Source organism: Macaca nemestrina, chromosome 5 (genome assembly GCF_043159975.1).
Source record: "Macaca nemestrina isolate mMacNem1 chromosome 5, mMacNem.hap1, whole genome shotgun sequence".
NCBI classification, from domain to species: Eukaryota; Metazoa; Chordata; class Mammalia; order Primates; family Cercopithecidae; genus Macaca; species Macaca nemestrina.
The window spans coordinates 172,420,867-172,429,963 of record NC_092129.1 but is presented as its reverse complement, the minus strand read 5'-3'; the positions used below and the strand labels follow the sequence as shown (position 1 = coordinate 172,429,963).

The window sequence follows — 9,097 nt, the reverse complement described above, 5'->3', positions numbered from 1 at the left end:
CTAATCAAGAAACTCAAACTCAAGAGAAAGAGACCGATTTTCTTTCTTTTTAAAAACTTTACCATTTTATTTATTTAATTCATTCATTCTTAGAGATGAAGTCTCACTATTTTGCCCAGGCCAGACTCGACCTCCTGGGCTCAAGTGATCCTCCTGCCTCAGCCTCCCAAGTAGATATGACCATAGGCACACATCACTACACTTGACTTAGTTTTCTTAATATATCAAAAACTCTATATTATTATCAAACTATATCATTATCTACTCTATATTATCAATTTACAGTATTTTATCAAGTGTCAAATATTGCCTCAAAACTTAGTACCCTAGGGCAACAAATATTTATAATCTCAAAGTTCCTGAGGGTCAGGAATCTGGGAGCAGATTAACTCAGTGATTCCAGCTCAAGGTCTCTCAGGATGTTGCAGTGGAAACATCAGTCAGGGCTGGGTCCTTCTAAGGCTTGTCCAAGGCTGAAGGACCCCGGCAAAGGTCATTCGTGAGACTCTCAAAAGAGCCTCTGCTTCTCACCACGTGGTCTTCTTTATCCAGGGCTGCTCAAGACCTGGCTACTAGTGTACCCCAGAGCAAGTGAACTTGAGAGAGCCACCAAGACAGAAGCTGATTGTTTTTCATGAACTACTCTTGGGAATGACATACCATCTCTTCTGCCATATTTTATTGGTCACACAGAGCAACCGTGGTACAATGTGGGAGGGGGAGGTATGTCAGCGTGTGAGTACCAGGAGGTGGGGTTAATCTGGGGCCATCTTGGAAGCTGCCTGCCATAAACTCCTACAGTTCAATAAAACAAACCAAAAACAAACCCCAAGTGGAAAAATGAACAAGAGATATACTGAGACACATATAAATAAATACATGTATAGTAAAGATAAAGACAAAGGTATATCTTTATGTTAAAATATATCTTAAACATAAAAAGGTGCTTGGCCTCACTCAAATTAAGAATAATGTAACTTAAAACTGTATTGGGACACCACTTCTACCCATAAGATTGGTAAAGATAAAACACAAAGTTCTAACTCACTGTATAGTTGAGAATTTGGGGAAACAGAACCTCATGTTTTGTCAGCGAGCGTAGACTTTGGTAAAACCTCTATGAAGAATAACTTGGCAATAACTCTCAAAAGTAAAAATATACATATCCTTTGATCCAATAATTTCACTTCTAGGAATTTATTCTAAGTATATTCTGGCACATGTGCAAAAATGATGTCTGCATGAAGATATTTATTGCAGCACTGACTTGTAATAGCTAAAGATTGGAAACCATCTGAATTTCTATCAATAGAGAATTGATTAAATAAATTATGATAATATACATATAATAGAATTCTATGCATCTCTTGAAAAAGAATGAAGCAGCTCTCTTTACACTGATTTAGAATTTTCTCCAATATGTACTGAAAGATGTAAAAGCAAGGCACGGAACTGCACGTCATCATTTGTGGGAAAAATACGTACATGCTTGTATGTGAACCGAATATCTCTACTAGTATATCCAAAGGGTTGAGACGTGTAGCAGTTTTTGTAGAAGGGAACCAGGTGGTTAGGGTGTAGGAGTGTGAGAGAGACTTACCTGTTATGCATTTGTAATTGTGTATGTTGAATTCTATACTATGCACATGTATTAACCACTCAAAAATAACTTAAAAATACATTTTTAAAAAGCATACTGTAAGCCTGGGCAACACAGGGAGTACCCTGTCTCTACAAAAAATTTAAAAATTAGCCCGGTGTGGGGGCACATACCTGTAGTCCCAGCTACTGAGGAGGTTGAGGCTAGAGGATTGTTTGAGCCCAGGAGGTTGAGGCTGCAGTGAGCTGTGATTGTCCCACTGCACTCCACAATCAGTGATAGAGAGAGACCTTGTCTCAAAATAAATAAATAAATAATAAATAATAAATAAAATAAATAAAAGGATATAGTAATGTCCTGAAATTTAGGTGCCCTAATCTAAGTTGGCCTCAATAGAAACAAAGAGAAGTAGAGTCGGCAGGACATGGTGAATCATGGGATTGGAGAGTGGGTGAAGGAAGAGGCCAACTTGATGATCCCATTTCTGCTACAGGCACCCGGGAAGATGGAAGATAGGGAGCCCAGGAGAATGCCTCTGATAAGAAAACTTATGTATTTGATAAAATGACTAAAGTTTATAGAAAAAAACCACATTTTTAAAAAGTCCAGACTATTCTTTTTTGTACTCTACTATCAGCTTCTTGCAACTAGATATTATATTATAAATTTTCTTATAGCTCCTACAGTACTTAGAATGGTGTCTTGTTATAGGTGCCCAATAAATATTTGTTAGATGAGTGTCTGAAAATCAAATTTCTAAAACACTGTTTTATCTTTTCAGAACGTGGATTAAATATTTGCTTAAATGCAAAATGTGAGCATCAAAGAGGTTGAAAATGTTATATCTCATTATCTCTCTACTCAAGGGTGAGGGGGCATAAGTGGAGAAAAGATGAAGTTTATGCAGCAAATTGCTAACTGGAACAAGGCATAGGATTTTCAAAACACAAGATAATTAGTTTTACTATCTCTTAAAAAAAAAAAGAAGAGCCCATTTAGCCACCAGAGGGCTCTCATCTTCCCATTAAATAGCAGGCCTAGACCCAAACATGAGCTAATGTAAAAATGCAGTTGAAAACCAGAAGAGAATATATATATATATGTTCAACTGCATTTTTTCATTTTATATTTTGTATATATATAAAATACACACACATATATAGGTATTTCCTTTCCTCCCCATGAAATGTATACTACAATTGTAAAAACATCCTGCCAAGCCTTCTTATTACAACATAAGAAGATAGACATTCATCAAAAGTGCTTCAAATACTCTACCTCCAAATATCAAGGAGGGCCTCCTTGTCTTTTGTTAATTGCTAAATGAGGCCGGGCGCAGTGGCTCACGCCTACAATCCCAACAATTTGGGAGACCTAGGAGGGTGGATCGCTTGAGGTCAGGAATTTGAAACCAGCCTGACTACATGACGAAATCCCGTTTCTACTAAAAATACAAAAATTAGCCAGATGTGGTGGCAAGTGCCTGTAATCCCAGCTACTCGGGAGGCTGAGGCATAAGAATTGCTTGAACCCAGGAGGTAGAGGTTGCAGCGAGCTGAGATCGCACCCAGGGTGACAGAGCAATACTCCATCTCAAATAATAATAATAATAAAACAAAAAAGCAAAATGAATTTGTCTCTAGGGCTCTATAAGACCATGACTGCTTGGGAGGCATTCCTATACACCCGTAGGAAGAAGGAGGGCGCTACAATGGACTGCTTTCCCTTTGCGCAAGTCTCCTGAAATTGGGTTATGTGTTGAAATGTTAATGCTTTGCATAGACTTAGAGGGTTCTAAAATCTAGGATTTCTAGACTCCATTGCATTTACAATATTTCATTGCCTTCCTTTATTTTTATTGTGTTTGAACTTCAAGTTGGGGAATGGGTGCTGGAACATGGGATTTGGAACCCTCTTGTTGATGCTGTGAAGCCACGCGGACAGTAAGTGAGCTTCCCTTCCATGAACGCCGTCTGCATCCTAGTGCTGCCATCAGCTCCTCTATACTATAATTTCACACAACATCTCCCAGGCGTTCAAATTATAACCCATAAGTAGCCTCCATTGGATTAGTAGAGGCTTTTAGTTAAGAGAACAGAGAAAGAAATGGGTGTTTATTGGATGCTGACACTGGGTTGAATGTCCTCAGCCTATTATTATTATCAACATCATCATCCTTCTTCTCAGTAGCACTAACACAAAGCAGGTATTGGGTTCCTCCTCTATATATGAGGAAACCAAGCTCTGAAAGGTTGAATGAGTCACCCAAGATGGTAAATGCTGTGGAAATGGGACTAACCGAATTTAGAGTATCTGTAAACTTTGTGTTCTTTCATTCTGATGCTGTAGTACCACCGTGATGTGAACGTATACTTTGGACTTTCTTTGTCCCTGGGATACCACCCCCTGTCGATGGCATTCAGGGGTCTCTGGGGCCATAGCTTGTAGGTGGAGTTTTGAGGCAGAATGTCCCATGGCTCTGCAATGTCCACTGAGAATGTCTCTTAATGGTGGTTGCAGCAACACGACAGGGGCCCCTCTATATGTGTGGTAGGAGGGGAAAGATAGTGCCTCCTCAATCCTTCATCCTTCACAGGAGGAAGACATGGTGGCCCACAGCTGAGAGAACACACACTCAGAGATTTTCCCTGACTGCTCCTTGCCTTAAGCAATGTCATAAGAACAGGGTGGTGGCATAGGGTTGGTTGTGAAATCTGTAGCCATGCAGGACAGTGGCCTTCAGTAGCTTGTTCAGGAGGCCACGCCCCAGACCACCATCTTGCAGGCATCACTAGCCACATAAGACCACGTGCCAAACGCAGACCTGTGCAGAGCAGAGGGAGCCCTGGAGCCTGTGGAACACCAAGTCCCCTCACTGTCACGCATGGAACAGTCTCCAATATGAATTTTCAAAGGAACACTCACACAGACAGAGTTTTCTTTCTGGAATCTGCTCCACTGAATGGCTTCATCCTAGGGAGGAGAGACTGTTGTTTCCTTGATGGGATGATGTGGGATTTGGGGAGACTCTTGAATGAAGAGAGGAGAGTTTGGCAAGCCAAAGCGGAAGGATTATTATAGGCCTATGAGTCACAGACACTGCAGGCAAACGACGCAGAGAGCGGAGAGTGGGCGGATCCAGAGAAAGGAGGTGAGGCCAGGGGAGCCAAGGAAGAGGAGTGTAGCAGTCAGCGATCTCCAGAGAAGCTGGATCAATGGGATGTGTACATACCTAGAAAGAGATTTATTTTAAGGGCTTGGTTCACGTGATGATGGAGGCTGGCAAGTCCCAAATTATCAGGGCAGGCCAGCAAGCTGGAGACCAAGGGGAGAGCCCAGGCCACAGTTCAAGTCTAAAGGTCATTTGTTGGCACAGTTCCCACAAGGTGCCTTCCCGGTTCCAGCAGTCTGGGCTGTTGCTAGGGAAGTGCACTGAGGCCCCAGGGAGACAGGAGACAGCCCCACCAGAAAGCTTTGCAGAGGCATCTGAGCCATTCCCAGAGTCTGGCTCCACCCTCCACCTCAAAGTCTGTTGCACCCAAAGGGACCAGGCAGTTGGTCAAGCCACAAAATGTGCTGGGCACTTGCATGGCTGGGCAGTGGCTTTGCAAGGAAGCTAGAAGCAAAGGCAGTGGCTCTCTCAGATGATGTTCAAAACAACCTGAAGACCTCAGCTGCTGCCATAGGCAAGGAAAATGGACAAGAATTCCCATACGTCAGGAATCCAGGCGGCCTCCAACCTTGGCTGCACATGGGAATGACCTGGAGGTGCTTTTAAGATTCCCAGTGCCCAATCTGCAGCCCAGACCAATTCAGAATCTCTGGAGGAGACATCTGGGCATAAGTACTTTTAGAAGGTCCCCAGGTGGCTCCGAAACTGCAGGCGAGGCTGAATGGCTCTGCCATATACTCTTAGTAGCAATTCGTATTTCCCCTTTCCCTTCGAGGTCTCCTTCTGTCCGTTTACCCACTCGTATGCCTGTTAAGGCTCAGGCTCAGGAAAGAGGGCGTTTCCACAATAACACTCGTCCCCAAGCCTGTACCCTTCCCACAGTGCCTCGGAAGATTTCAAATGAAAATGTTTAATGTTTTGACCTTGAGGAGACAGAAGGAAGGTCTGGTGTTCCAGACATTGTGAAGGGAACAGAAGCAGGATTTGGTAGAAGTTGTGTGGTTTAATGGAAAGGGGGTAGGTGTCAGAGCCAGCCAGAATGAGCTCTGTGCTGTCACTGGGTAATTCTTTGTTGACAGAAAAATCTGTCAACCTTGCTGAGCTTCAGTTTCTTTATCCTTAATATTGAGAGAATGATGCCTGAATCCCTGAGCATGGTGAGGCCTAGAGATAATGAACTGCAAACGCCTGTCCTGCAGTGGGCACTCAACAGATGGTATAAATTACTGGTGACTCCTTGAACCAGGAAAGACACGTGAGAAGAGTTAAAAGCTGGAATTTAGCATCTCAATCCCCTCATTTGTCAAATAGGGATAATGTATTGGGTTGAATATGGTCTCACCCCTTGCACCCCCAATACGCGTGTCCACCTAAAACCTCAGAATGTGACCTTATTTGGAAATAGGGTATTTGCAGATATGATTAGTTTAGGATTCTGAAATAAATGATCCTAGACTTACAGTAGACTCTAAATCGGTGACTAGCATCCTTATAAGAGAAAGGACAGGGAGATTTGAACACAGATTCCAGATTCTCTGTAAGGTAAGAGGTGCAGAGACACACAGGGAAGAATGCTATGTGGAAACAGGCAGATATTGGAGTGATGTGGCCACAAACCAAAGATTAGTGGGAGCCACCAGGAAGAAAGATACTTCCTCAGAGGCTTCAGAGGAAGCACAGTACTACTGACACCTTGATTTCAGACTGCTGGCTAGCAGAACGGTGAGAGGATACATTTCTATTATTTATTTATTTATCTATCTATTTATTTATTTATTTATTTTTAGACAGAGTCTAGTTCTGTCACCCGGGCTGGAGTGCAGTTGCATGATCTCAGCTCACTGCAACCTCTGCCTCCCGGGTTCAAGCGATTCTGCTGCCTCAGCCTCCCGAGTAGCTGAGATTACAGGTGCCCGCCACCATGCTCAGCTAATTTTTGTAGTTTTAGTAGAGACGTTTCAAGGGGTTTCACTGTGTTGTCCAGGCTGATCTCGAACTCCTGACCTCGTGATCCACCCGCCTTGGCCTCCGAAAGTGCTGGGATTACAGGCGTGAGTCACCACGCCCGGCCACATTTCTATTATTTTTAAGCCACCTAGTTTGTGATACTTGGCTGTAGTAGCTCCAGGAAACTAAAACAGATAATAATCATAACTATACTACTTCTAGGTTATTGTAACTAAAATAAATTTATATTGCAAATATAACTGAATTTAGTAGAAGTGAAATTTTAGTTAAATATGAATTGGAATTATTTAGATGCTAGGTAAGCAGTCTAAGGTGATGATTTCTGTGCTAGGAACAAAGGCCACTGGCGCTTGGAGGGTCTTTCAAGTGTGATGGTGTGAGGGATACAGTGAAATGGCAAGGGTTGAGTTTAGGAAGGGAGAAGGTGAGACGCAATAAGTCAACACCAAAGAGTGCCCTCTCGGGCACCTCCACTCACCAACCAGGGAGGAGCGCCTGGCTATCCTTTGATCTCTATCTCACAAGCACCTCATGCTCAAATAGCTTAGCATCTTCTTGGCTCTCATCTTGGGGATCCCCCTTAAAGTTATGCTTTCAATCCCATCCCCAATAAGCAACTGCAGAACCACGATTCATGCAGCTGTGGCATTTTCGTTAAGCCCTAGAATGAATGGGTAAGTTTACCTTTGTCATTGTGTATATAGTCATGCCAATAATCCCTGTCTTCCACGCTTAGGGTCTAAAATGGTTCCCAAGTGGACTTAGAGGTGTTCACCTGTGAATTGGAAGGACATTTTGGAATGGTTCTTTCCTTTCCCTTGATTTGAGGATTGCATAGAAATCCACATTGCTGAGTGGGAAAACTGAATTGGTGTCCAGCGGTTCTTTTGGCCTCTTCCTCTTAGTTTGGTGATATGTGAGCGTAACAAAAGGTCATGATGGCAGGATGAGTCTGGAAGAGGAAAAATACTGGCAGTGATAATGCAATCTATTTAACAAGAAAGAGAATTTTATTTAACCACATGATTTTAAAAATTGGCAAACTTGCTGGGTGCGGTGCCTCATGCCTGTAACCCCAGCACATTGGGAGGCCAAGGTGGGTGGATCATCTGAAGTCAGGAGTTTGAGACCAGCCTGACCAACACAGTGAAACCCCATCTGTACTAAAAATACAAAATTAGCCAGGCATGGTGGCACACGCCTCTAATCCCAGCTACTCGGGAGGCTGAGGCAGGAGAATCACTTGAACCCAGGAGGCAGAGGTTGCAGTGAGCCGAGATCATGCCATTGTACTCTAGCCTGGGAAAGAAGAGCAAAACTCCATCTCAAAAAAAAAAAAAAAAAAAAAAATTGGCAAAGTTGAGTTAATGCATATATATAAAATGGCAACATAAGTGCATTTTAGAATGTAGTTAGAAAAATTTTCATAAGGAATAAAACATGTCTAGATTTGGAGTCTTCAGAATCATGCACCAGATTCCTGGCAAGGTATTGTAAAAGTCATACAGTACATATTTTCCTAACTCTACGTCATCTAACTGCATTATTAGAATCTTAATAAAATTTAGTGTTGAGTGAAAACAAATCCCTAAAGTGTAACCAAATATATTTGCTCAGGCCAGACTTAAGCCTCAGCGGAAGGTTTTGTAAGCTCTTATGGTGGAAGGGATCCTTTTCTTCTTCCTGTTAGCATCTCAGAGGAGCTGAGTCTAGCAGAGCAGCTGCTAACAGAGGAAGCTGGGAAAGCCTGGCTTGGCTTCTCAAAGGAGAGGCAAGATGAAAGCATGCGAGCCTCCGACACAGGCCTGCAAATGCCAGGCGATGACCACCATGTCCCTATCCTCAGGCCATGGCATGCATATTGCCAGGGACATACACATAGTAGGCACTTCATAATGATTTGTATAATGAATGAACGAGTCCTACAGTGTGGTGGAGTGTAGTGTTGTCCAACTTACTGAACTAAGTTGAACCCTATTATTATTATTATTGGCTTAAGAAATTCATTATTTTTGGCCAGGCGTGGTGGCTCATGCCTGTAATCCCAGCACTTTGGGAGGCTTAGGCCAGCGGATCACGAGCTCAGGAGATCGAGACCATCCTGACTAACACGGTGAAACCCCGTCTCTACTAAAAATACAAAAAACTAACCGGGCGTGGTGGCGGGCGCCTGTTGTCCCAGCTACTCGGGAGGCTGAGGCAGGAGAATGGCGTGACTCGGGAGGCAGAGCTTGCAGTGAGCCGAGATCGCGCCACTGTACTCCAGCCTGGGCGACAGAGCAAGACTCCGTCCATCTCAAAAAAGAAAAAAAAAAAAAAAGAAATTCATTATTTTTAATAACACTATTATTGCATTA

General features: G+C 42.9%; 1 long non-coding RNA gene across 1 annotated transcript; it reads right to left on the bottom strand.

The window, feature by feature from the left end:
• Positions 1–289: 289 nt before the first annotated feature.
• Positions 290–9,027, bottom strand: LOC139363506 (uncharacterized). Its single transcript, XR_011624031.1, has 3 exons — positions 8,892–9,027; positions 7,516–7,692; positions 290–4,832 (listed from the first exon to the last, which is right to left on the bottom strand). It is a non-coding gene; the product is annotated as an uncharacterized lncRNA (long non-coding RNA).
• Positions 9,028–9,097: the final 70 nt, after the last annotated feature.